The sequence below is a fragment of the Protopterus annectens genome, chromosome 12.part0 (assembly GCF_019279795.1).
Source record: "Protopterus annectens isolate FY-2018-M chromosome 12.part0, PAN1.0, whole genome shotgun sequence".
In the NCBI taxonomy this organism is placed as follows: Eukaryota; Metazoa; Chordata; order Ceratodontiformes; family Protopteridae; genus Protopterus; species Protopterus annectens.
Genome location: NC_056746.1, coordinates 1,071,679,704 through 1,071,706,089, shown reverse-complemented (window position 1 = coordinate 1,071,706,089; position 26,386 = coordinate 1,071,679,704). Strand labels below are relative to the sequence as shown.

The following is a 26,386-nucleotide window of genomic DNA, read 5'->3' as shown; positions in this document are numbered from 1 at the left end:
CTCTCACAGTCATAATATATGCACATTCATATATGCATGTACCCAGATTGCTTTCTGTTATATTTCTTTCCCACCCTAATGTGTTCGGCATGTTTTATAACGTTTGTCTGACTGTGAGGTCTGTAGCGATAAATGATTTCTGACACAAACACATATCCTTTGATTGCTTAACCAGGAAATTACTACATAATGGTGGTACACCTTAGAGTGGAGATTGCATTGCTAAGGGCAAGATAACCAATTTAGTAAGGGTGCATTCATGCTGTAAAAATAAAAGCAACACTGTTTGGCAGTATCAAGAAAATAATTAGGAAGATAGAATCTAGTCGACCTATTTTACTGCCTTCTCACAACTTTCCATCAAGGAAGCAGTTACTAGAAGTAAATCATGTTGTCGCTTCTTAGAGTTACTCTTCCAACTTTGTTAGTATTACCTCCTCATCCTTGTGTACTTTTCACCCCCTAGATAAATGCCCCTTGAGTCTAAAATAAATGCTCCTGGAGTCTATTAATAATTATAGTGATTCCATACTAAAATTTTCCCAAAACATCTAAGATTAAATGTACTTCTTATGGTGTTTTTCCATCATCCTTATCTATACGTGATACACAAGTATTAGTTTACACTGTATCCCTGGTGGTCTGTATTGGTCATCAATATTCTGCCCATGCAAGAAATGGCTGCATGCATTTTATGGCAGTACTACTGCCAAAGCCCAGACTTAATTAAGAAATGATCATTTGGTGAGATGGCATTTCTTTTATTAGAACCAGTCTGCAATAGATGCATAAGCAATGGCAGAAACTGATGATTCAGTGGAAGAGATGGGGGGTGTAGATCTAACTCTGATAAGCCAATCACTTGCAATGTAGCAACCAGCTTAATACAGTGAAGTGTTTTTTTGTTTTGTTTTGTTTTTTTTTAAAGGGGGTGGGGAGCTGTTTCATAAAACTGGTCCAAGGCGTTGTTTGAACCAGTTATGCTTTTGAAAATATGTATACGTATTCAGAATACATGTTTTTGTTACTGCATGCAACCCATGATTTTATTTAATTGATTTGTCCTTTGATAAACAGGAAAGTCCGGCTGAACCTTTGGCTTGTTTTCAGGTTTGACTTGGGAAGAAAAACTCAACAGATTCAAAACATTTAAACAATAGTTGAGTAATTGTATACAATGGGAGAAAAGACGCACTACAGCTTAAATATATTTTACAATGAGTTGAAGAGAAACATAATATACATAAAACATTTTACAGTAGATAATAGGTAATTATATACAAGAGGAAAATATTACGTGAATGAACTGCAATCAAGAATACAATATGTACTGCATGTAGCAAGATACACTGCAGATGTAAGAAGCCTATGTCAAATAAACTAATAAACAGTTATTCAAAATATTGACTATATTTCTAATAATGTATGGAGGTGAAAAATAATAAAGTATTACGTTGCCAAAATAGACAGAGATGAGGAGGAGTAATGCAGCAGGGGGTAAATGAAGGGCATGGAGAGGCAGATAGCATTAGAAAGATGGGGATGTTATGGAAGGACATGTGAGTGGGAAATATATAGTAGTAAGTGTTGGCTGAATGGGTGGAAAGGTATGAGATAGTAATATGGTATCATTAAAGTGAGACCTTCTTTGGCTGTTAGGCCATTACTAGCTACTAAGATATGGAGGTGTTAGTGAATTCAGAATGAAAAAGGAATAGTTATAGTGAGTAGGAGGTCCTGCTGCTGATGAGAACAATTGTTACCATCTATAAAAAAGGTAATTTGAAAATGCAGTGCTCCTGCCACGTGTTACCACTGAGAGAAGCATGTAGTGACTATTAGTTCATACTAACAAACTTGATCCATTTTCCTGTGAATAATCCATGAAAGCAAAGCAAATGATGATCATGCTAAGATATTACCATTCTATAGCCAAAAGTCATAAAAGCAATACTTGGCACACATCCGTTCTGAATGAGTACAACGCTGTTTTAAGTCTATAAATGGTTACAAGCTTTGCAGTTCCAGTCTGAGGTAATACATTACACAGTTTCAGTTACACATAGTGTAACCCTTACCCCTGAGTTTATTATCCATGACATCCAATAGGATATCTACTTGCACTGTTTTATGATTAAAAATGAGGAATATATTATGACAGCAAAGAGTTTCAAGCCATCCATCAGTTCTCTGTGCATTTGAAAATGAGATATCGGTGGGCATTTTTTGTCCCCATAAAATGGCTGCAACATTTGTATCTCTCAATATTTTTTCAGGTGGTTACCAAATAACACTTCCTCTTTCATAGCCAGATGCCTCCAAGGAATTTTAAAGTCAGTTGGACTTCAAATTTTTATTCTGCAGAGTTTAAAATGTGTTCATTATGCAGGTTGAAAAGAACATTTTTGTTAGACTTCAGTTTCTTAGTTTCACATCTGTGATACGTTTGATTCCAAGAAAACAAAGTGCATTTCATTCTCTATACAACTTTTTACCCCACACACACACACACACACACACACACACACACACACACACACACACTCACATGCATACATGCATACCATAACTCAAAGATTGTTGATATATAAAAGCAGAACCATGAGAGTTGTGTGACAAGCATTGCAGATTGCAGAAGCCTGTTTCTAGGAAACAGGAAACCTGATGAACTAAACTTTAGGGAACACTTTGGTACATCTGTTTAGTATCATATTTTAGAACACCAGTTTGCTCTAGATAACAGGAATACATATAAGTTCCCCAACAAATCTTTAGTTCAGATTTTAGATATTTAACAAATCAAATGCAATAGTATGGTGCTAACAGGAGAATGCTTAGCTATAAAAGACATACAAAAGTTTTTTTAATAAACACACTTCAGAATGGAAACATATGCAGTGATTGGGGATACGTTTTAGTAATGCACATTCTAATGTCCTAAATGAATGATCTATTTACCATGAAGGACATTTTTTGGCTTTTTGATTCTCATATTAAATAAATACATTTATAAATAAATGAAAAAATAATACATTTAGCCGTATCTTTACCTCTTTCTCCCCTCTGTCTGCCCTTCAAGATATACCTAAAACTGACTCATCTCTGGCTATCACACAAGACCAAGTCCTAAAAATGCTACTAAAGATACTGCATTAATGGGTCCTGACAGTATCTCTGGATGCATCTTAAAAAATATGAATCCTGATTTAGCCACACCCCTAACAACACTGTTCAATCCTGGCCTCCACACAGGTTTTGTACCAAGAAAATGGAGAACAGCTATAGTCATTTCCCTGCATAAAGGGAGGACCTTCCACAGACTCAGGCAATTATAAACCCTATAAGTCTAACCAGCTTCATATGCAAAGCCATGTAAAGACTTGTCATGGAATTAAACAATCAATCAGGGTTAGGGTTAGGGTTAGAGCTACAAAGTCTTGACCCATCTCAGTTTGGATTCAGCAGGGGCAAGTCATGCTTACTCAGCCTGGTGGATTTTTTTTGAAAAGGTCACCAAAGCAATGGATTAAGACAAAATAGCACACACTTCAATACCTTGAACAGGCCAAAGCTTCTGACACAATTCCCCACTTAGATATACTATAAAAGCTAAATAAACTGACAATAAACCCTATGTCATCCTCTTTATAACCAATTGGCTCAGAGATAGGGTGCAGATAATCAAAAGAGGGGAAGTTACCACCAGAAAGAGACCAGCCACCAGTGGAGTCCCCCAAGGTTCTGTGCTGAGACCTCTCCTGTTTGACGTCTACTTTATTGAAGTAAAAGCTAATACCAAAGCACTCTGGTTGACTAAGTTTGCAGATGACTGTGAATTCCCAAATGACTTAGCCATCCTGCAGGAAGGTTTGTGTCGAATAAATAACTGGTGTTAAAATCAAGGCCTGAAACTAAATGCCACAAGATGCATTATTGTATCCTTTGGGAAGTCATCTACCTCAGGACACTACCACATTGGCAACAGTCCCCTAAAAGTTGACCCAGTTGTTTTTAGGATTTGGGAACTTATGTGGACAGTGACTTATTTTGACAAACTTGTGCCTATTGTTGTAAGAAAGCCCTTCTATATTCCTCAGTTAATAAACAAGGTGTCTAGCTCTAGAGATGCCATTGTCCTCTTGTACGCAGCCCTCATTAGGCCAGTCATTGACTATAATGCCACCTTTGGCATCTATCTGTCCAGATACATGTGATAACTGGAATGCCCACAGAAATACCTTACTAAAAGCATATAAGGCCTGCACTCCCCCCCCCCCAAATATATATTCCAACTCCGAGATCGCACTACAGTGGGGAATGGGCAAATATTCCCATCTTCACTGTACCATGATCTCGCAATTGTGGTTTCGAGTTCCACAATATTCGCTCATGTGACCGTTCGCTAAGATGAACTTTCGTTCATCTAATATAGACCCCCTAAACAAAGTGTCCTACATGGATGGACTCAAAGCCCTGTCACTATACTGCTAAGAGGTGACCTGTGTCTAGCATACAAAGCATTTCAGCAAGTCAAACAGCATCAGAGGTGCTTGGTCTAGGGATCTAAACCTATTCTGCAACATCAACAGAACAGTTTGGAGGGACAGGTATATGTCAAAGAGGATACTGCTGCTGTGGAACAGACTCCACATCCACATAAAACAAAGTTCATCCCTGTCCATTTTCTTGGATATATAGATGAGAAACAGAACATTTACTCCAGGAGTGTCTCCTGTACTGACAATGGACAGCATCAGCTCCTAAATGCTTTACCTCATGCATGGGTCCCCACAAATGATCTGTGGTATGAGCCCAGTTATTCTCATTGGGGTAATATATAATTATTGACTATGGGATGGGCGAGGCCAGTCTGCAACCAAATGGGTAAGCTATTTTGATCACAAAAAGGGAAATTTACTATGCTTAAAATGGCCCACAAGGGCAGCTAACCTATTTACTTACCTATGAACCTATGAACCTGTATGTTGCCAACTGGTACTTGTCTGTAACCACTGCTGCTACAACATGTAGTAGTAGCAGCAGTGTTTTTGCTTAGCGCTTTGTGGTCATTCTTGGACATGGCCATCTTCTGCTATCTTGGCTGATCAACTGCAGTAGGGTCACCATGCACACTGGTGTTAAACAGCAGATAGTGGTGGAGAAAGCATCACAGCATCTATTTCCAAGTATTTCTTCATAGGAGTGGGCGCCAGTTGTGACCCCACATGTGACTTTAACATGATGGAGCACAACTATTCCTGTGTGTCTCCAAGCCCTGACACTTACACTGTAGCAGGAGTGCTGCCATTTCTTCTTATGATGAACTGAAGCCACATGTCTGTGTGTTCAGTCTTCTCATGTAGGTTGTATCTCCAGCACTTTCATTTCTTTCTCAAATTGTGTTCTTAGTTTCACATGTTTAAATCCAAGTGCTGCAAGTTTTTATTGCCTTTTATAGCATTTTTTCTACTCAATATTCCATGAAATGACATAAATTATAGTTTTCTAAACAATTGGTCCATTTTATGAGTGCTAGTATTCACTGAAACAATCCATACTAACTGTGATGGTGAACAGTGACATCTCATCTATGGTATTTCTTCAAATTTGATTTGGATAAACATTATACTGAACTAGCAGCCATTTGTTTAAATGCATTTCTATAGTATTTGTGCTAGTCCATCACTTTAGGGATAAAGCTGAGGTCTGGGATGAAATGAGATTTAAGCAGCTTTAGGGGCTAGGTTAGGGTTAATTGGTGTGGAGAATATTGAGAGGCTTTATATCTAATTAAAAGCTCTATTTGTAATTTAGCTTATATTTCTGTTTTGCAAATTTTTCTAGAACTCATTTTTCAAGGTACATTTTTTATTTTTGGACTATGTGCACATGTCAATGCTGTTTATGACTGATACGGTATTCTATGATATGACATGGAACTACTTTGAACACTGAGGTTGTCTTTTTATGATCCATATTAATTACATAGCAAATACTTCTGATTGCTTTCTAAATAAGTAATTTTCGGGTTTACCCTTAAAAGTAATTTTTAGCTGGCATGAGTGACTTTTAGACAACTGAAAGTGCTTTACTTAGAAAGCATTGCAAAACATGTACTTTTTAGCCAGGTTGCTGTTTATTGGTAGCTTAGCCACATGCCAGTAACACGTACCTGTACATATCAACTGAACGGATAGTGTTTGGCAAAACCTTAACTTATCTCATGACTGATGGCTCACTTCTTGCAGCTCTTCAATACAGAATTGACTGGGTCACATTTAAAACAGTATTGTGTTTGCTGTTCTAAAAGTCTGTTCAACATGTAGCCATCCCACTGAGTCATGTCTTTCTTGGCAATTGTCCTGAGGCAGAAACGAGTTCTGCAATCATGCAGATTATTTTGAAATCACTGTTTGGCCTAACATGTTTCACAACTATTAGGATGTAGAGAGTTCTGGAAATTCCAGATGTCTGAAGTCTTCTGACACAGCAGTGCAAAACATAAAATAGAAAGTAATCATAAAAGCCAGTCAAAAGGTGCGTTAGTCTGTGAAGTAGGTAAATAAAAAAAAAAAACATGTCAGCACTTCTGTTTTAATAGGCTGGCCATGTGTTACAAAACTGTTTAGTCATATACCTTCCATTTAAAGCTGGCAAGCTATTTTTTTTGCCCTTTCTATACAACTTAGAGGTTATTCTTTTTAACAGTATCACATTGACTTTTTTTTGATAGGAAGTGAATCACAGTAGGAATTAAAGGATAGAATGAAAGTCATTTAAAACTTTAACTTATACCTCATACTGTCCTCTACTGTCACTATTTAGAGATCTTCAAGTTACCTTCTCTCCTGCTCCTTAGGGCATAGGGTGCCTTTGTGATCATAGGCCCCTTTCAAATCAGAATTTAGTTTGCTAGCTCCTTAAAAACTTAAATTCATTCATTGACATTCCTTCTGTTAGATAGAAGGGAATGATCCCTGCGACACAGGGATACCCTCTCCATGGCAACGTGAATGAAACACATTTAACTCTCTATACCAAGGCAACCAGTTCCAGTAAGTGTAGGAATTTCTGCTCCTCTTGATGATATGGTAGAAAACAAAATTCTTCTCTACAATGCCTTTCCTTTTCATACAAAATTTAGTTTTACACATGTATTTTTTTTTCTTGCTCATCTTATGCAGAAGTGTTATATTACCTAGCTGTTCTCAACAGTAAAGGCTTAGTGCAATGTCTATTACAATTGCTATTATTGTGATCTCTCAGAGTCCAAAGCTAGAAAATAAAGCAAAGTAAAAAAGTACACTGAATTTTAATACAACTCTGTATGGTTCAGCACTGGTAAAAGAAAGGCTTTGATAAATGTTGAATACAGCCAAAAATCTTCATTTCAGAGATTACACACAACAAGGTTGAAGTACTGGAAACCTCTGTAAAACTGGGTTTTGATTTTTTGCCTGGGAAAAATAACACGACTTCTTTAATGTAAATAATACACATGCTCTCTAGTATTTGCATTTGATAAGCAATTCCTTGAATACCTGGGAAAGATAAACGTAACTACAGAAAAGTTTCACATGGTCCATACCTCTAGTTTAAAAATAAACATTACAAAAGATTATTTTTCAAATTACAAAATCTGAAATGCTTGCTTTTAGCTCTTTAGCTCTGGCATATGCTTTGGGAATTCTTTACTCTTTCACATACATTGTTTATTAGATGTTAAAGAGTACAGCTATTTGTGCTGCAGTTGTACTCGACCATATCACAGATATACATATCAAACTTCAAAAGAACAAGAACACTTACCAGTTATGTAATACTTGCCTCATTTTGATCACTTTAAGCTAAAGTAAATAAAAGCTTCTCCGAGTCTAATGTAATGCATATTTTAAGAAGCAAAATGAAAGCTAAATGCTAATATGTTTTAGTAATGTGAGAAGAAATAACAATAAATTTAAAAGAAAATCATTTTATATTGCTTCTGGGTGAGCAGGAGGTTAGTGCCATATAACTCTTGGTTTTCTGGTTCATTTTCTGGCTAGGGTGTCTTCTATGCACACTTTGGATTTCCTTCTCATGTCCAAGTACATTTTCAGTTAGGAGTCCAGTCCAGTTTCCTTCCACATCCCAAATACATGCTCTCAGGTCAACTGGCAATCCTATAAACTAACTGTAGGCATGTGTACAGTGAGAGTGTGTGTGTGTGTGTGTGTGTGTGTGTGTGTGTGTGTGTGTGTGTGTGTGTGTGTGTGCGCACGCGCGTCTGTGCATGTGTGTGCGTGCGTGTGTGTGTGCGCACGCGCGTCTGTGCATGTGTGTGCGTGCGCGTGTGTGTGTGTGTGTGTGTGTCTGTGTGCATGTGCATGTGCGTGTGCATGTTTGTGAAATAGACTGTCTCATTCAGGATAGTTTTTCTGCCTTGCATCCATTTCTTGCCATGATAGAATTCTGCTCCCACTTGACCTGGAATAGTATAGGATATGGGAAAATGAATAAATGAACCAGAGTTGGCAAACCATGCATAAATATGCCAGTGACTATAACAAAGGGAAAAAAAAAACAAAAATTAAGTTTTATTTTCCCCTAAAGGTAAATGCCCTACATTCTATAGAATCATCCTGCCTTAAAGAAAGAACCAAGTAAAGCATTGTGACCCACCAAGCTTCCTTATGTTTTTTGACATCCACCTGAATTCCTGAGCAAGCAAACCTCCACATAAAATACTGATATCTAAAATAAAACTTCTTACACAAGTGTCAGTAGATTGCAGAAAAAAAGACAAATGGAATAATGCAGAATGCTTTTCTCCATCAGAAATCATTGCACTCTTAGAAATCACACTGGCAATGATTCACTTTATAGCAAGATTTTTCCTTTCTTTGAGTTGGTTGGACCATAATGTTGGTATATGTAAGTTCAGGGTGGTGGGGCTTGCTCCTACTTTGGGGGAGTGCAAGGGGGGGTAACCCTATGCAAAAAAAAAAAAAAACAAGAAAATTAGGAGTTTTTAACCCTTTATCACTTATTACTGTATTTTTGTCATTTCACTACATCGACCATTTGCTATTGATGTTCTTTGTTTCAAAGATGTGAAACGTAGAACTAATTATTTATCTTTATATGTTTTTTTAATTTGATCTAAAGCTCATTTGATCAAAAAATGGTTCATTTGATTGAAAACTCATTTGAGCTAAACCACCAAATACAGAAATGCATTTCACTGAAAATGGCATATAACACTAAATATATCCTTTTTTTTCTAAACACCGTTATTGAATTATCACTTTTGACATAGGCAAATTTACATTCATATAAAAGTAATCCCACTATAATTAACATAACAAACATTTTACTTCACATATATTGCTATATATCCTATAGGTTCTACCTCACATAAACGAAACACCAAAACACCGACAATGCAATCACCGAAACCACATAACCGACAGTACAAAAACACGAAATCCCACATGCCCGACAACGAAATAACCGACGGTACACAAACACGAAACCTCATACACTTCACACACCACAATCAACAAACAAAACACATCCCCCATCCAAAAACCACATACACAACACAAGCACACCAAAATCCCTACAAACCCACACTAAACCTCACATACACAACTACCTACAACCCTAACCCAAACCCTAACCCTAAGGTCCGTCACTACCGCACTTACCTGGCCCGCTCCTAACCCTAACTCACTTATCCCACCCCTAACCCAAACACAATCACTACCGCACACTTACCTGACCCGCTCCCTAACCCTAACTCACTTATCCCGCCCCTAACCCAAACACAATCACTACCGCACACTTACCTGACCCACTCCCTAACCCTAACTCACTTAATCCACCCCTATCCCCACAGACCGTCAATATCCACACTTACCTTACTCGCACCCTAACGTCCGTCACTACCGCATACTTACACAGCCTTTTCCCATGTCGGCATCCTCGGCGTCGGTGCTTTCATCCGTCGGGTCGGTCTTCTGCACTGTCGATCTTCTGGGTCCCGTCACGTCGGTCTTCTGAGCTGTCGATCTTCTGGGGCTTGCGATTTCCGTGTCGATGTTCCGGCGTGTCGTTTAAGTGAGGTAGAACCATCCTATAACCTAAGCAACATTACATAAATTATTCAATTCCTGCCTTTTTCTTTAAAACAAGAAACATTTTTATTAAACCATCACTTACATCACAGGCAATCATACATTTAAACAAATGAAAATAAACCACAATGACACAATCCTATTTGCAAGCATTTTACACCATTAACCATGCTAACACACTCCCAGTTGCAAACATTATACATCATTTATAATCTATCTAATCTTTTTCAGTCAAACATTAAATAGCTCATTTAAGTCCTGCTGCCTTTTAAACCTCATTCCTCCCTTGTATGTATTGTTTCCACAATTCCCATTTTTCCTATGTAGTTTTCTCCTACCCATTTCTAAATATCTCAGTTCCAGTTGTTTTATCTCTGTTACTATGTTCACTACTTCTGATATAGTTGGTTTAGATTTTGATTTCCATTTTCTAGTAATTGCTTTTTTGGCAGCCACCATTATTAGACTCAGCAAGGGTTTATCATGCCTAGGCAATTGTGATTCTGTATCTTAGCTCAGCAAAATCATCTCCCTCATCAGACCAATCTGCCCACCCAGCATCTCTGACACTGCATCCCGCAGGGAATCCTTAAAGTCTGCCAATTTGCCACACTCAGGAAATATGTTCCCAATTACCTCTTTATTCCCTGTCACATCTCCAACATTTTCTGTCTGCCTGAGGAAAAAATTTCTGGAGTCTACTTGGGGTATAGAAATATTTATGCGAACCTTTCCAGGCAAAAATTGTAAATCTTCTAGATATTTAGGAGACATACATATATCCTCCCATTTTTTTTTTTGTGAATTGCTTGTACAATCTCTTTTCCCAATCCTTTCTAACTCCTCTGATTCATTCTTGTAGTTGTCATGCACTATTTTATATGCTCTATTAATATCTTGAAAAACGTTACTCCTGTCACCACCATTAACTTATATTAACTAAATCCACAGTTGCACCACCATGGAGAAAAGAGAATATTTCTGACACACCAAATCACTGCTGCCATATAAGCACAATTTTCTAAACATGCAGGTAAAACTTAACAGTGGGCATTAGACAAGAACTAATAATGCTTAATACTAATTTTTATGATAATTCTGCTCTTCTAAAACCAAACAGATAGTAATTTTCTACAAGCTAGCATAGTATTTGATCAAATGTGATTATGCCATTTGTGGTTTAGATTAAATGAATTTTTGATCAAATGTACCATTTTTTTTCTTTTTAGATCACTTGAACCTGTGTGTGTGTGTGTGTGTGTGTGTGTGTGTGTGTGTGTGTGTGTGTGTGTGTGTGTATATATGTATATATGGTTCTACCTGACATAGTCGAAACCACACAACACCGACAACCACATCACCGACACCACATATTCGACAGTCCATAACTGCACACACCACTAACAATTAAAACAAAACACATAAGCCCACACTAAACGTGTGTGTGTGTGTGTGTGTGTGTGTGTGTATATATATATATATATATATATATATATATATATATATATATATATATATATATATAAATTACGGGTGCGAGTGACTCATTTGAATGTGTATTAGGTCAACAGCTGCCTAGTCGGCCACTAGGCAGCTGATTGACAGGTTTGCAAAATCACACAAATCCTAATGTCTGTGTGATACCAGAATTAGTATATATAATTAGCAGGGGGTATGCCACCCACCTCTCCCAGAAAAACAATGTTTATTGTGTGTTTTTAAAAGTAAGAAATTGCATACACCGAAGGCTGTTTCTTGGCATATGCCTACTTATGTGTCAATGTTGGTGTTTTCAACGTTTTGATATTGTCATTGTGCCAGTCCACAATGAGGGGGTATAGCCAGATATATGCTATGCATTCCATAGTATACACTTTTTATTTGAAAAACTTACTTTGTGAAGCAGTATGTGATAAAATTCAAAATTCAGGAAAAGTCCCAACATACATGCCATACTTTTATTTTATCAAGACATAGATTTTTGTTAAATGGGAAATTCTGGAGGTTGGTGTACATTCCCAAAATTCCTGACTATGTCCTTGCAAACATGTGAGTGTGTGGGAGTGGGATTGTGCATTCATTTCTTTCCAAAAGTATGTTTCTTTATTTTCACTACTCCACTTTACTGACATTATTTTTAAGGTTTGTGTCTTTAAGAATTGCAAATACTGTTCAAGGAGAGCTGCAAAATAATCCTGTAAGCAGATTGTGCAATATTTTTTGCCACTGTGCTCACTTGCAGTGTAGATCAGCATTTTGATTCCAAGCCATCAAATATGAATGCATTAGAACCCCCTGTATACTTTATACCAGCATCCTCCAGCAGACCTCTCAACTGTACAGATTTATGCAGACTGTCCAGATTTTTGCCTCATATTTTTGGTCTGTTCCTCATAAAAATTGTGTTTTTTGATAAATCACTGGGATGATCTAAAGATTAAAGTCACTAAATAATGACATGCATTTGATTTTCAGACTTCATATCCTTCAGAAAATGCATGTTAACACAAATCCTGGTATTCTAACAACTTGCTAAGTTTATAAGAGCAATATTTAAAAAGTGTACATATGTGTGGGCCTTTGTCTCCCCCATTATATCAGGCTTCACTCAGATTTCTTGCACTAAGAGGTTGAGAGGTATCCACCCCTCATCGATGTACACCTCTTAATCTTCTCTTAAGTTGCTGACATTCAGTTCCAGCTGCTAAACTGATGATCACTTGATGCGCTTAGCTGGATTTTCATTTAAATGACTAGAGATTGTTTATGTCAGCTCTTCTCCAGAACACGATGTTATCTGAAGGCAACATTTTGTATCACAGAGCTGATCTTTACAGCAGTCTGCATGTACACTAACTTTAGGAATAGTACTTTTAAAACAGGTAAATGCAGCTACCAAGAGGTCTCACTGGGAAATGCCAGGCTTATAGGCTTATATAGTCCAATTCTGCTTGTCACCTGCAGTGGTCGCTCCACCTGTACTGGTATGACCCATGCTGAACCCATTAGCATGGGCAGCAGTCAGCCCTATGGTATCCCACTGAAATACACTCATGCCCCATCATGTGGTGGGCATAAAGCTAGATGTTTAATCTCCTTCTTCGTCTGGCTTTTTCCCAATTAGGGGTCACCACAGCGGATCATCTGTCCACTCATGATTGGCAGTGGAGTTTTTACAGTGTCGAGTTGCCAGCCCGGTGCCCAACCTTCCACAGAAGGCACACATATGCACACACTCACACCTAGGGCCAATTTAGAGTGTCCAATCTACCCACTGCATGTCTCTGGGATGTGGGAGGAAACTGCAGCACCCGAAGAAAACCCACGCGACCACAGGGAGGACATGCAGACACCGCACAGAAGGCACCCCAGCCGAGAATCGAACCGGAGAACCTCTTGCTGTGAGCCAGCAACGCTAACCGCTGCACCACTGTGGCTGCCCATAAAGCTAGATGTTTAATAACATTAGATATTCTTGAGCATTGGATACACGGGTGATAGTATGCTCTTTTGAAAAGCTGTATGGTGTAATATGGCAGCTTAAACTAAATACACACGTCAGTGCATGCCTGCATAAGACTCCTGTAACATGGCACGTCTACTCCTTGTGTACTGTAGCATGTCAAAGACCTATGGTGAAGCAAGAGAGTGTACTGAACACTACAGAGAAATTACAAGGCAACATAACTACAATACACAGTAATGAAACAGATTGTGACAGCAGGTTAGGGCATCACCTCCTCTGTACATTTTCTTACATACCGAATAAGCTGAAGATCCTACATAACAAATCACTTTTTTCACACTCATAGCACTTCCTTAACATCTACCCTCACAATTCTGAACTTTGTATATACTTCTGAACGTATAACCTCCTCAGGAAGATAGTACTACAAATATGACACTCTTTCTGTGAAAATATATTTCCTTGTATTTCATGTGAACTGTCACCTTTGTATGTGATCTTCTTTTGTTCCTCTGCATCTTTTTTTAAGACTGTATTAGGTCATTGGATTCTTCTAAGATACAAACATGCATACTTGCATACTACTGTTATTTTTCCTCATCCTGCGTTTTTTCAGTATTGTACACACAAATCATCTGAATTCTGCCTTTATATAGCATTTGTTGAATAATGTATATTGTTTTTGTCCCTTTTCCTTAACTAACTCTTGCCTCTACAATTAAAAGACACCACCAGCTTATTATCACGCCTGTATATTTCTTCCATATTCTAGCAACAGTGAACAGATTCCATATAAGCTGCTCACAGATATATGTCAGGGAATACATATAGCTAGACAGTGATCTTTCTGTGACATTGCCTCTGTGTACCATCTGTAAGATAAAATCCTGCAATCACATATTAGGACGTTGGCTATTCACAGGTGTGTGGCAGACTGTATAAGCACACTGCAGCTACTGTCCTTTCCACTAATGTCAGATACTCACCTGCAGCAGAGTGGTTGAGAAATGGGTTGATTCACCAGTAAACATGAATAGTACAGCTGATGGTTTGATCAGACTGTAATGCCAGTGTAGCATGTGCAACTCACAGGTGTTCCACAATGTCCTTTTTCACACACAAAGGAAGAATACACTACATACACACACAAGCTCATGTCACAGCAGTACAGTGTTGTATGTACTGTGGGCTGCATAACAAGTGCATCTTATATAATGTACTGTAGGCTGTCAGGTGCGTATATGTTCCTGTATATCTTGTATTTCCCCCTGTAGATGACAGCTGCAGTCTCAAACTGTACAATGAAATTGCACTTAACTCTATTGCCTGGAGTGTATAGACAGCATACTGTACACAAGCCTGCATGTAAGCACTGATTATGTTCCATGACAAGCATATACAGCTATGCTGCTGTGACCTGCATATGGTTTTGGAGTGCACCATTCAGTGCTGCTTGCTGCTGGAGCCATGTAACCAGGTAGCTGCTGTACCGTTTCCATGAAATGTGGTGAACTATGCCTAGCGTATTATCTGGTCGGTAGATAAATATGTCATATATATCCTGTTGGTGCCATGGTTTTGCATGATGACAGGCAATATTAACTTGCAATTTTCACTTAGAAGGCTTATGATATTACTGTCAGTGGGCTCTGTATGTACACAGCCTGCAGAGAACAATAATGAAATCATGCAGTACTGGTGGTAGTGATAGGTGACCCATAACAACAATGTGGCAAGATGACATAGTTGCATCAGTCTGTTCCAGTTATCTCATGATTGACATGCATGACTGAGTATGATAAAAGGCCAGAAATGACCAAGTAAAGTATGACCACTAAAGTGGTGGTACAACTCAGATACAGCTCAGACACAATGAGGCCTTTTCACCATCCCTGAGTTTGTAGACATCCTGCAGCATATAAGAGATACACTAGTACAGTGGTGCCATAACAACATTGTCAATGTTACACTAGTGCCAGAAGATGACATATCAAGTAGAGGTTTTGTTCCTTGAGTATCCCGCTCATAGGTCCAATTGTAGTGCACAGCTACATCAGAACACAGTGATACATAGACACAACTAATATCACAAATGATACTGCCTCACAGCAGTGCAAAAACTGGACAAAACCCCAGACTGTTACAGCCAACTGATCATACTTGGAGACTTTCTATACATGCATGTGGTGAGTGCTCCCAGCATTCCTTCCTTCCAAAATGACGTAGACTTTTCTTTCCACAGGACACTGTGGTGTTCACATGACAGTGATGTGTCTGACACTGGTAAGGACCATAAGGATGCTACTACTGTTCCAGAACAGATTGCGAGGCATATCCCCACAATTTGCTGTACATGCATAGCTGGTAGCACATGCAGACAATGCTATATCCATGTCGTTGCACTTAGTTCGAATATCTCTGCACCGATCCATACTTTTTGATAAGTTGTATGTATAGAGCTATATGAATACTTACACACACACACACACACACACACACACACACACACACACACACACACACACACACACACACACACACACACACATATCAGAGACATAATAGCTGCATGGCAAAAATGTGTACACATGACTGATAAGATGAAAGATTTATAAAGATGTATGCACTCACTACAAATACTGAGTATGACTATTGCTGGCTTGATCTATGCTGTTTATGATGCTGATGTCAGTTTCCATGTCACAACACTTACTTTTATATTGGAGATACAGTAGTCAGGCCATCATTTGAGCATAGCATAACACAGGATATATCATGGGCACATCTGATTCCTATCCTTGACTTTACTACTACTACTACTACTACTACTACTACTACTACTACTACTGCTACTACTACTACTACTACTACTACTACTGCTACTGCTACTACTACTACTACTACTACTGCTACTACTACTACTGCTACTGCTACTACTGCTACTACTACTACTGCTACTACTACTGCTACTACTGCCACTGCCACTACTACCACTACTACTACTACCACTACCACCACTGCTACTACCACTACTACTGCTACTGCTACCACTGCCACTGCCACCACTGCTACTGCTACCACTGCCACTACCACTGCTACCACCACTGCCACTACTACCACTGCTACCACTGCTACCACCACTACTACCACTGCTACTGCTAACCACTGCTACCACTACCACTCACTACCACCACTGCCACTACCACCACTACTGCTACTACTGCTACTACTACTACTACTGCTACTACTGCTGCTACTGCTACTACTGCTACTGCTACTACTACTACTACTACTACTACTACTGCTACTACTACTACTACTGCTACTACTGCTACTACTACTACTACTACTGCTACTACTACTACTACTACTACTGCTACTACTACTACTGCTACTACTACTACTACTACTACTACAGTTTTGCCAGTTCTTCACTCTCACATCTGAGCTACCTATTCTAAATTGTGGTTGTCAGTGTACGACAACTTTAAGAACCCCATGTGGCCACCCCATGATCTCATTGTGACATGGATATAAGCTCAATAATCCCATGTGTCACCCTAAGTTCCCACTGCAGCATGTCTTCAAGCTCAGTAACCCCATGGGGCCGGCCCATATTAGCACTGTAACATGCTTTCAGCTCGGTATTCCTGTGACTACCTCCTGTTCCTACTGTGGCATTCCAAATAAATTGTCACCTACACACATCCATCCCCAGGTAATAACTTATGAGGGCAGTCTCTTAACAGTTTTCAGCCTGCTAGCCTACACCTACCTTGTGCCTTATCACAACCAGAAGTCCCTAGGTCTGAAATATCTACAGGAACATTAAAGCCCAACACTGTAATCACCTCTGCTATTTATTATTTTGTTTATTTGTTTGCTTGTCTGTCTGTTTTCTAATTGGGAATGTCCAAACAGGAAAACTATTTTTAGCAGAAAATGGACTTTAAAGCTCCATTTTTAATACAAAAACATATATAGCACCATAGTACTGTGCATTATTAAACAATACATTGAAAAGGCAATATTTGAAGTTCAGAATCCACAAGTATACACACACATACATCAGGCAAGCATTAGAGTCTGGATGCTTAGTAACCAAAGCTGTAGCTAATCTATTCCTTGTAACTTCTCAAAGTGACTTTCTTCCTTGCCAAGAGTCTACTGTGGACAAAATGTACACACTCCAATGAAATGCTGTAGTTCAACTTGACTGAGCAGGTGGTGGAAAATGCTATGGTGCAGGTTAATTTGGTTGGCATATACATGAATACAGTACATCATGTACAGATGGCATGAAAATGAATCTAAATTAGATGTCATGTTTCTGTTAACGAAAAGAGTGAATTTCTCATAGCACTGGGAAAGGTACACAGCTATGTTGAACAGAAGAGCTTGAGTATCCTAGGGTCTTGTTCAAGAGTGAGGGCAGAGAGGATCAGCAAACTGTCCAGTAGAAGGGTACAGTGGTGGCAATACCATAGGCATTGCCCTGGACTTTTATGCTATAGTCAGAACTGAGTCATTGGACAAAGCTCTCATTATACTGATTGATCTATGACCCCATCATCAGTTATGGACTTGAATTTAAGGTGATTATCTAAAGGACATGGTAGTGGAGACAAGTGGCACACATTAAATGCCTTTGCAAGTTGCTGAGTTCATGCTTCATAATAAAATGAGGAGCCTGGAAACCTAAGAGCATCTAAAAGTAAAGCTGCTACTTATCTGGGCTGAGTAGAGTTAGTTGGGCATCTTGTGAATCTGGGTGTCTCCTGCATTGGATATTTCAGGCAAGACTCAATTTAAGGAGGACCAGTGCAGGCCCATGAAGTACAAGAGAGACTATATCTCTCAACTTAGCTTAGAACACCCTGGGATCCAACAAGATGAGCCGAGGACCACTGTTAGGGATAAGAAAACTGAGTTGGCCCTATTCAGCTTCTTACTGTCAGTACCCTCATTAGGACAAGTGGATCAGAAAGTGGCTACGTATGCTTACTTAGTACCAGCTGAAACATTGGGGAGTAGACCCTCATTCATGCCATCGAATACTAAGAAACATACAGTCTATTTTTGCATTTTACTTTTATTTTCATTTCTTAGCTGGGTAAATGAATGGCTCACAAAACTCTTTTCTGCACAAACTGAGATGTTAAGGCTTAGATAACACATAAATAAATCACTTGAACACAATAACAGTGTGTCAGTGCAGACATAATAACAGCAGCAAAGATTGTTATAATGTCAAAGCTTAGAGCATGTAAAACAGCAAACCTGCTATAATAATAAGATGCATTTTTAGTACAATAACATTTTGCCCAGACACTGTAGTAAGCACTTACCCAATATTCTATCATTCAATATCAACTGCTGTGCACAATACATCAAGTGCAGACAATTTTATGTACTGCAGCATTACCAAATCTATATAATATGCTCTCAGTGACTATTTCTTCTGTATATATGTGCATGTAATAGGTGTATGTCTATATGGAATCATATTTTAATGTTATTTATTTGTTTGCTGGGTAACTGAATTAGATATGTATGTCTATGTATGTGAATGTGTGTGTGTGTGTGTGTGTGTGTGTGTGTGTGTGTGTGTGTGTGTGTGTGTGTGTGTGTGTGTGTGTGTATATATATATATATATATATATACATATAAAAATATATATATATATATATATATATATATATATATATATATATATATATATATATATATATATATATATATATATATTTATATACAAAGCCAGTTAGTCTGCATGTTTGTGAGATGTGAGAGGAAACCACTGCAAACACAAAAATCCCAAATAGGCGTAGAAACAACAAGAGGTGACAGACATAAACACAGAGGCCAGAGATCAATTTCTGAACTTTGGTGCCTGCATCTGTAGTAGTGTCAGTAGTACAACAGGTTGCACAGTCGCCTTTGATGTAGAAGGCGGTGGTTCTATTCCCACACCATGTAGATTGATTGTTGACACTGCAGGAGAGTATAAGAGGGTGCTGCACTCCTGTGTGTGTTGTCCTTCGAACGAGATGTTCAACTGTGGCCCCATCTGCTTGAGTTGGTGGTAGATCAGGTGGATGCAAAAGATCTATCAAAAAGGGTAGGGTAAGTTCTCTGATGCCCTGGCCAAAGTTCCACTAGTAGTATGAATGCCACCTCAGTTTTCCCCTGAAAAGAGACTACTAGCCTAGTGAGACCAATAAAATAAAAATAAAATGCTTAACTTGTTGCCTTCACTATTTTCTCTGCAGTTTAAGTATGCAAATACAATTTCAGTTCAGATATGATGTTTGCAAAGTAGCTGCAACTGTCCAAACAGGCATAACAACAAAATTAAACATAAACAGGTTGCTATCAATCCCATGACAGTATCTGTAACTTGCTCTGATCCACATACATGTTCTGAAGATGATCTGTAACTCACACAATACAAACAATTTTGGAAGCTTACATTCATTAACAGATAAAAGATGCTCTCTTTAAACATCTTCTGCACAGATATACAGTCTAATTTTGTACAAGAGTACGTAAGTGTAAATAGGTACACTTAAAATGCCTTTCATATCTATAAAGCAGTCTGGCTGGGTCATAATCATTATGCACAGGTCACATTTCCAACATTAGTCCCTCCATACACCACACTGTGTAAGTGCTCACTATCAAGCATCTCACTCGGGTCATCTAAGTGTCCCTTAAAGCTTGCTTGGTCCAGATTTGTTGTATACTACCATTCTATTTCAAAGCATTTGAAAACCAGCTGTACTTTAACAAATAAAATATGCATGTAGTTTGCTGTCAGATGATGGACTGAGCCAGCTGAGTTTGCACTTTAGCATTTGTACGATGGAAATCTTTAGAGACAAATAGTACCCCTGTATGGGGAGAATAACATCTGCACTGCATTCTGCAGATACGCACATAAACAACTGTCAGTCACAGAGAAGTCTATGTGCAATTTAACTAGCTTTTTAATTCTGATTTTTCTATCAGAGTAGAATTGTATAAAAATATAAAGTATTGCAGACCATCAAATATGGTTTATGATTTTACAGAAACAGTTAGTAGAAATTTGCAATTTAACTCTTAAACATCTAACAACTGATGACAATACAATAACTCCGAGCCATAGAAAGTTCATCTGGCACCATGGGTATTCCCCAGACTGCTATTCCTTCAATATACAATAACTACTGATGCAGTGCATAGAGTCTTTTGGTGGAATAGGATTCTTGCACTTAGAATATGCAATGTCCTACCACATCCATTAAAATGGATAACCTCACCAAAGACCAAACAACTCCAAAAAAATCACTATTGATAAGGTTAATAAACAACAGGCATTTGTCAGCTGACAAAGTTTGGTTTGTATGTGAAGTGCAGTGATGCAGCTGTATTGACTAAATATGTTGTCCAATTTAAAACAGGAAACACAAGGCAACAATGATGTAAAAATTAAGGAAGCAGCTCTTCACGGCATTCCCAAAGGTTTGCTAGACTTACACCTCCTGGGTAACAGATGTAGTAACTTCCATGTGTTTGAAAAATGAATGAGAGTTATATGCATGTAGTATAATAATGCCTCTATAACAGTAAGCCCAGGTTAAAATAGTACATATTGCACTGCCAAAATGAATGTGTGTTCAAAAATTACAGTGTTCCTGTGCATTAATAATTTCAGTAATGGGATGATTTCAATCTCGAAGTATGCAAACACCTGTTTGTGGGGCATCACCCATTTAGCATTATATTCTCGAGACTGTATTTGGATAATAATAATAATATGTCCCTGATTACATGTCCTGGTATACACTGGTGGTTTTAATTTTGGATCACTGAAATGTAACTTACCCCTATTTATCATCAGGCAAACATGTAAAATATTATCCCTAAAGATAAATGTGAAAATAATCACAAGCTAAAACAATAAAAGCTTCCATTTCAGTTTTGGAGCATTTCATTCTGTGTCTTTAAGAAGCTTGTGATGTTAAGCTATGAGTCTGTTTTCGCATCTTTGTTTTGACTTACCATGGCACTCAGGCCTTCGGCAACAATATCCACTTCTAAAATATCATCAAATTATAAATCAGATTAACTTATTACTTTATCAAAACTTGGACTACCTTTTAATTTTTCAGATGTGCACTTGGCTGTCCAGATGAAACAGCATTTTTCATTATTTTTTTCATTGTTGCTTATATTCTATTCAAGTTCTTAATAAAACACAAAATATATTTTGTCATTCTAGCAATCTCCTTACTTTTTTTTTGCATTCTGAAGTAAAAATCTACTGTAATGTCCTAACTGTGATTGGGTCAGTCTCACCTTTATATTTATTAATTACTAATGGGATATGTGTATCTAGTTGTAATTAATAACCGTTAAGCTAAGCTGGAATTTTTCCAGGGGATGGGGGATGGGGGTGACCAACTACAGCACATTAACTTATATTAAATTTGTGTTACATATTTGTCAAACCAGCAAAAGCTAGTGTAAAATTTTTGAGAACTTAAGTGAGGTAGGTAATAATAACTGTCAGGATATAAAATTCTAATGACTGGCACCACTTTTTTAAAATTAAAAGATACCCTGTTTATTTGGGCATCTGTTTTGTCAAGTAGCAGGCTTCACAATCTCATTAAATGTTTTACCACTGATATGTGCTGGCTGGTGGTTATTCTCTCTATTAAGGCTAACATGCGCACATTACTTTGGTAATAAGGTTGTCCACCTTTGAAGAGATACAGAAAAAAAACTGACAGAAGCAACTTGTGTTTCACTGCTTGTCCTGCCTTCTCTAGCTCTGCTTTCCATGCCCAAAGCATTATGAAAATGGGCAGCTTTGCCTATCACTAACAGACACAATTATATCATAATGAAGCAATTCTTGACTTAAAATGGATGCCTTGATTTGGTGGTGTCAGAAGCTCCAGTACTGGCATTTGTAAAATCATTTCTGGATTTGCTGATTGACATTCAGTTTCCAGATAGCCTGCAAAAATGGGTACATGGCAACACTGCCTGCTAATAATGACTGAAGGCACAAACTTTTAATATTATTGCTCATCCTTTGACTCAATTAATTCTTCTTGGTGCCACACTGACTGTTAAGCCTGCTTTGTTAAGACTATCTGACTACTTTTTTTACATGAGTGAGTCCTCTGAACCATTTTTTTCTTGGGCTCTTCTGAATCTGTTAATGTGGCCAGACCCCCACTTTCAGTTTATCTATCTATGTAACTATTTATCTCTCTTTCTATTTGGGTTGGATATGATGGTCTGACTGGACTGGATAGCCCCTTCTCATCAGAGTCTGGGAAGAAAAGCTCTAGGTAACTTGAAGTTTTTGTTACATACACATGATGCATTATTAGGTGAGGAAACTTCCAACTTACCTTAAAGGTTGTAAATTACAATTACATACACATATCACATTAGTAGTTGCAAAAATTGAAAGTTAGACTGATCTGGAGTATTACAATAGCAGGAGTTTAAAGAGTTATAACAAAGGATATGAGTATTAATAGTGGCACAGATATGTTAAAGGATGTCATTTTACCAGTGGCATTTAATAGTTTGATAAAAGAACTATAAATGTAACATATACAATCTGCATCAACACAGAAGCAGAATATCGTACATTCAGCAAGTAAGGTTGTTTATCATATAACTACACCAGCTGGTAAATACTTGATAACGAGTAAAAAGAATACTAGGGCGGGTCAGTGGTGGGAAAGAGTTTTGGAACAGAGGAAGCGTCAGTAGGGAGGAGAAGGTATGATAGTACAGAGGTAAGGATGAGTTAACAGAAAAATAACTGAGCAGAATCAGGACTTAAATGTTTATTAAGGCAAAATGCTATACAGTGCTCATGTGCTGCATAGACAAGTCCATGAGGAGTCACGTGGAACTTTAACGTATAACGAAACTGAACTAAGTTAGCTCTCCTTAGATCAGGTGGATAGAGTTCCAAAATTTTTCTGTGTAAGATGAGTAGAAGGAGTCCCTAAATTGGTTATTTGTTTTTAAGGTCAGTATTAAGCTTACATATTGAGATCTCTGTTGCCTGGCTCGGGTATATCTAGACAGCAGTTTAGAAACTGCAGGGCATATGTTTGACGTAACATTTCATTCTGCTAAGTCTCTTTCTTAATCCTCCTAGACTCCTTAATTTCCTTAATTTTGCTGAAATTCCCTACCTATCAATCCTGCTTGTAGACACTCTGATTTTGTTAATTGTAGTCACCAAATCTGTCATTTCTCATAGCATAGGACCCAGAGTTTTCTCTCCTGTTATACCTGTTTTGATTTCATTCATTCTGCTGTGATCCTACAGTTGTGTTACTTCTGCAGACATTGAGAAAACTGTAAATCTGACATTGCTATTCATTCACGTTTTACAAATCGTTAATATGAAACAGTGTTCACATATTACAAATCGTTAATGTGAAATAGTATTCACGTATTGCAAATCGTTAATGTGAAACAGTGTTCACATATTATAAATTGTTAATGTGAAACAGAGTTCACATATTACAAATCATTAATGTGAAACAGTGCTCACGTATTGGAAATTGTTAATGGGAAACAGTGTTCACATATTACAAATCATTAATGTGAAACAGTGTTCACATATTACAAATCATTAATGTGAAACAGTGTTCACATATTACAAATTGTTAATGTGAAATAGTGCTTAAATAGATCCCCTAATCAGAAAAAGCCAAAGTATGTACTTCATTAGTTTATTACTTGTGGCAAACATATTATTGCTTTAGTTTATCTACATGAATAAAAAATAATGCTTTTTGCTGAAAGAAGTAGTAAAATCTCAGAATTTTTGTTACTCTTTTGCCCTAAATTAAACTAAGAGAAGTTTATGTCCACTATAAATTTGCTAGCTTGTTTTATCATTAACTATTGAGAATAAATGATTAATTGAGGAAAGGTAAGTAATGCATGGCATGCCAGTTTGTGGAATCATTTTTGGCTAACTTATATACTATTTCTATTACTGTACTGTAGTTAAAATTTAGCAATGTGTTCAATATGGTATATATATGGTAATTTTGTTTGCTTCCATTTAGTGGAGGTATTTATGGAGAATAATATTATTTACCAGCTGATTTAGCCATCCTTACCTTCTATCTGAATGACTCCATTTATGATTGTTGGTTCTGATGAACTGGTCAGTCAGAATGGGAGATAAGTGTACAGCAATAATCGGATGAATAATTGTTTAAGAAGGCCATGGTTTCGACCGGTTAGACCTTATTACTCACATAAGTATGAATGATCGTGGTATAACTGTGCCTTCGGTATAGCTGACTAACATGATGTTGCACAGAAGTTTGTAACAAGAATGCAACCATATGTTAGTCTACATGTGTGTTGCTTGTCAGCAAAATGTGCTCATCCATGAGTAACCTAAAGTAAGGAGACTTGCATGTACTGCGAAAGTAGAAGAAGGAGATCAAATGAGGGAAGAGGGAAAGATAAATCATGATGGAGAAGTTAGTGGTGACTGTGTGATTGGATAACCAAGAGATGGTAATTGAGGATGGGGTGCTTGAATAATGGCAAATCCCTGTGGGGGGCCCTAAGACTGAAACCTGCTGGTGGCACCCAACATGTTAAAACTGTCCCTGCTTAGAATAGACAGGGATCTGAGAGTGTACAGATATCTCTTGAGTTTTTATTTATTTATTTATTTATTTATTTATTTATTTATTTATTTATTTATTTATTTCATTCTACAGGAACTTAAATAAGTGAGATGACATCAGAGGTCATACAAGAGGAACAAGAAGTTGGAGGAAGTGAAAGAGTGAACAGTGACAAATCCAAGGTGCATGTGATTTCTCAAAGTAAAGATGATAAAGAAAATTAAATCAAGAAAACGAAAAGTATTTGCATTTGCAACTGTCTAAGGTGAATTCTGTTTTGTTGCTGCAATTTAACAATAAAAGCAATTTGTCTAAGTACAAACTTGCATCAGCTAACTAGGGTGGACACGGAGCTGAAACTAAACAAAGATCTCTGTTTTCAATTCACAGGAACTGAATGTTATACAAGTAAGATAATATCAGAAACTGTAAAATAGGAACAGGAAGCTGAAACAAGTCAACTGAGATATTAGCACTGGCAGAAGCCAGTATACCAGTGGTTTCTCAAAAAAGTAATACATGTATGTATATATATATATATATATATATATATATATATATATATATATATATATATATATATACACACACACACACACACACACACACACACACACACACACACACACACACACACACACACACACACACACACACACACACACACACACACACACATACACATATATATATATATATATATATATATATATATACATAGAGAGAGAGAGAGAGAGAGATCTCAGAAATTACTCTAAACTGGTGTATAGTATTTTGAAATCCTCTCTGACAAAGATGAATCGCTTGTTCTGAATAAAGGGTAAATTAAGCCCATTTTACAAACACTGTTGATGTGAAATTTGAGTTATCATTTGTAAGTTAATTAACATCTAATGCTGATGAAACTGCCATCAGAACTAAATTACTGAAACTATTTTTTTTTTTATCCAGCTGGTAATTCAGCTATTCAGATGTCACAAAACATTTTCCATGGAAATAAGAGAGTACATAAATAAGAATATTAAGTTTTGTGATAGTGTGTGCATGCAGCAATGAGCAGTTCTAAGATTATATGCACATGCTAACATAATTATTATTATTATTATTATTATTATTA

General features: G+C 37.5%; 1 long non-coding RNA gene across 1 annotated transcript in view; it reads left to right on the top strand.

The window, feature by feature from the left end:
- The window catches only part of LOC122817372, an 81,104-nt gene that overhangs the window by 25,248 nt on the left and 29,470 nt on the right, over positions 1 to 26,386 (top strand). Inside the window, exon 2 of the long non-coding RNA XR_006367227.1 lies at positions 25,363 to 25,534. This is a non-coding gene — a long non-coding RNA (uncharacterized LOC122817372). The remainder of the gene's footprint in view (positions 1 to 25,362; positions 25,535 to 26,386) is intronic.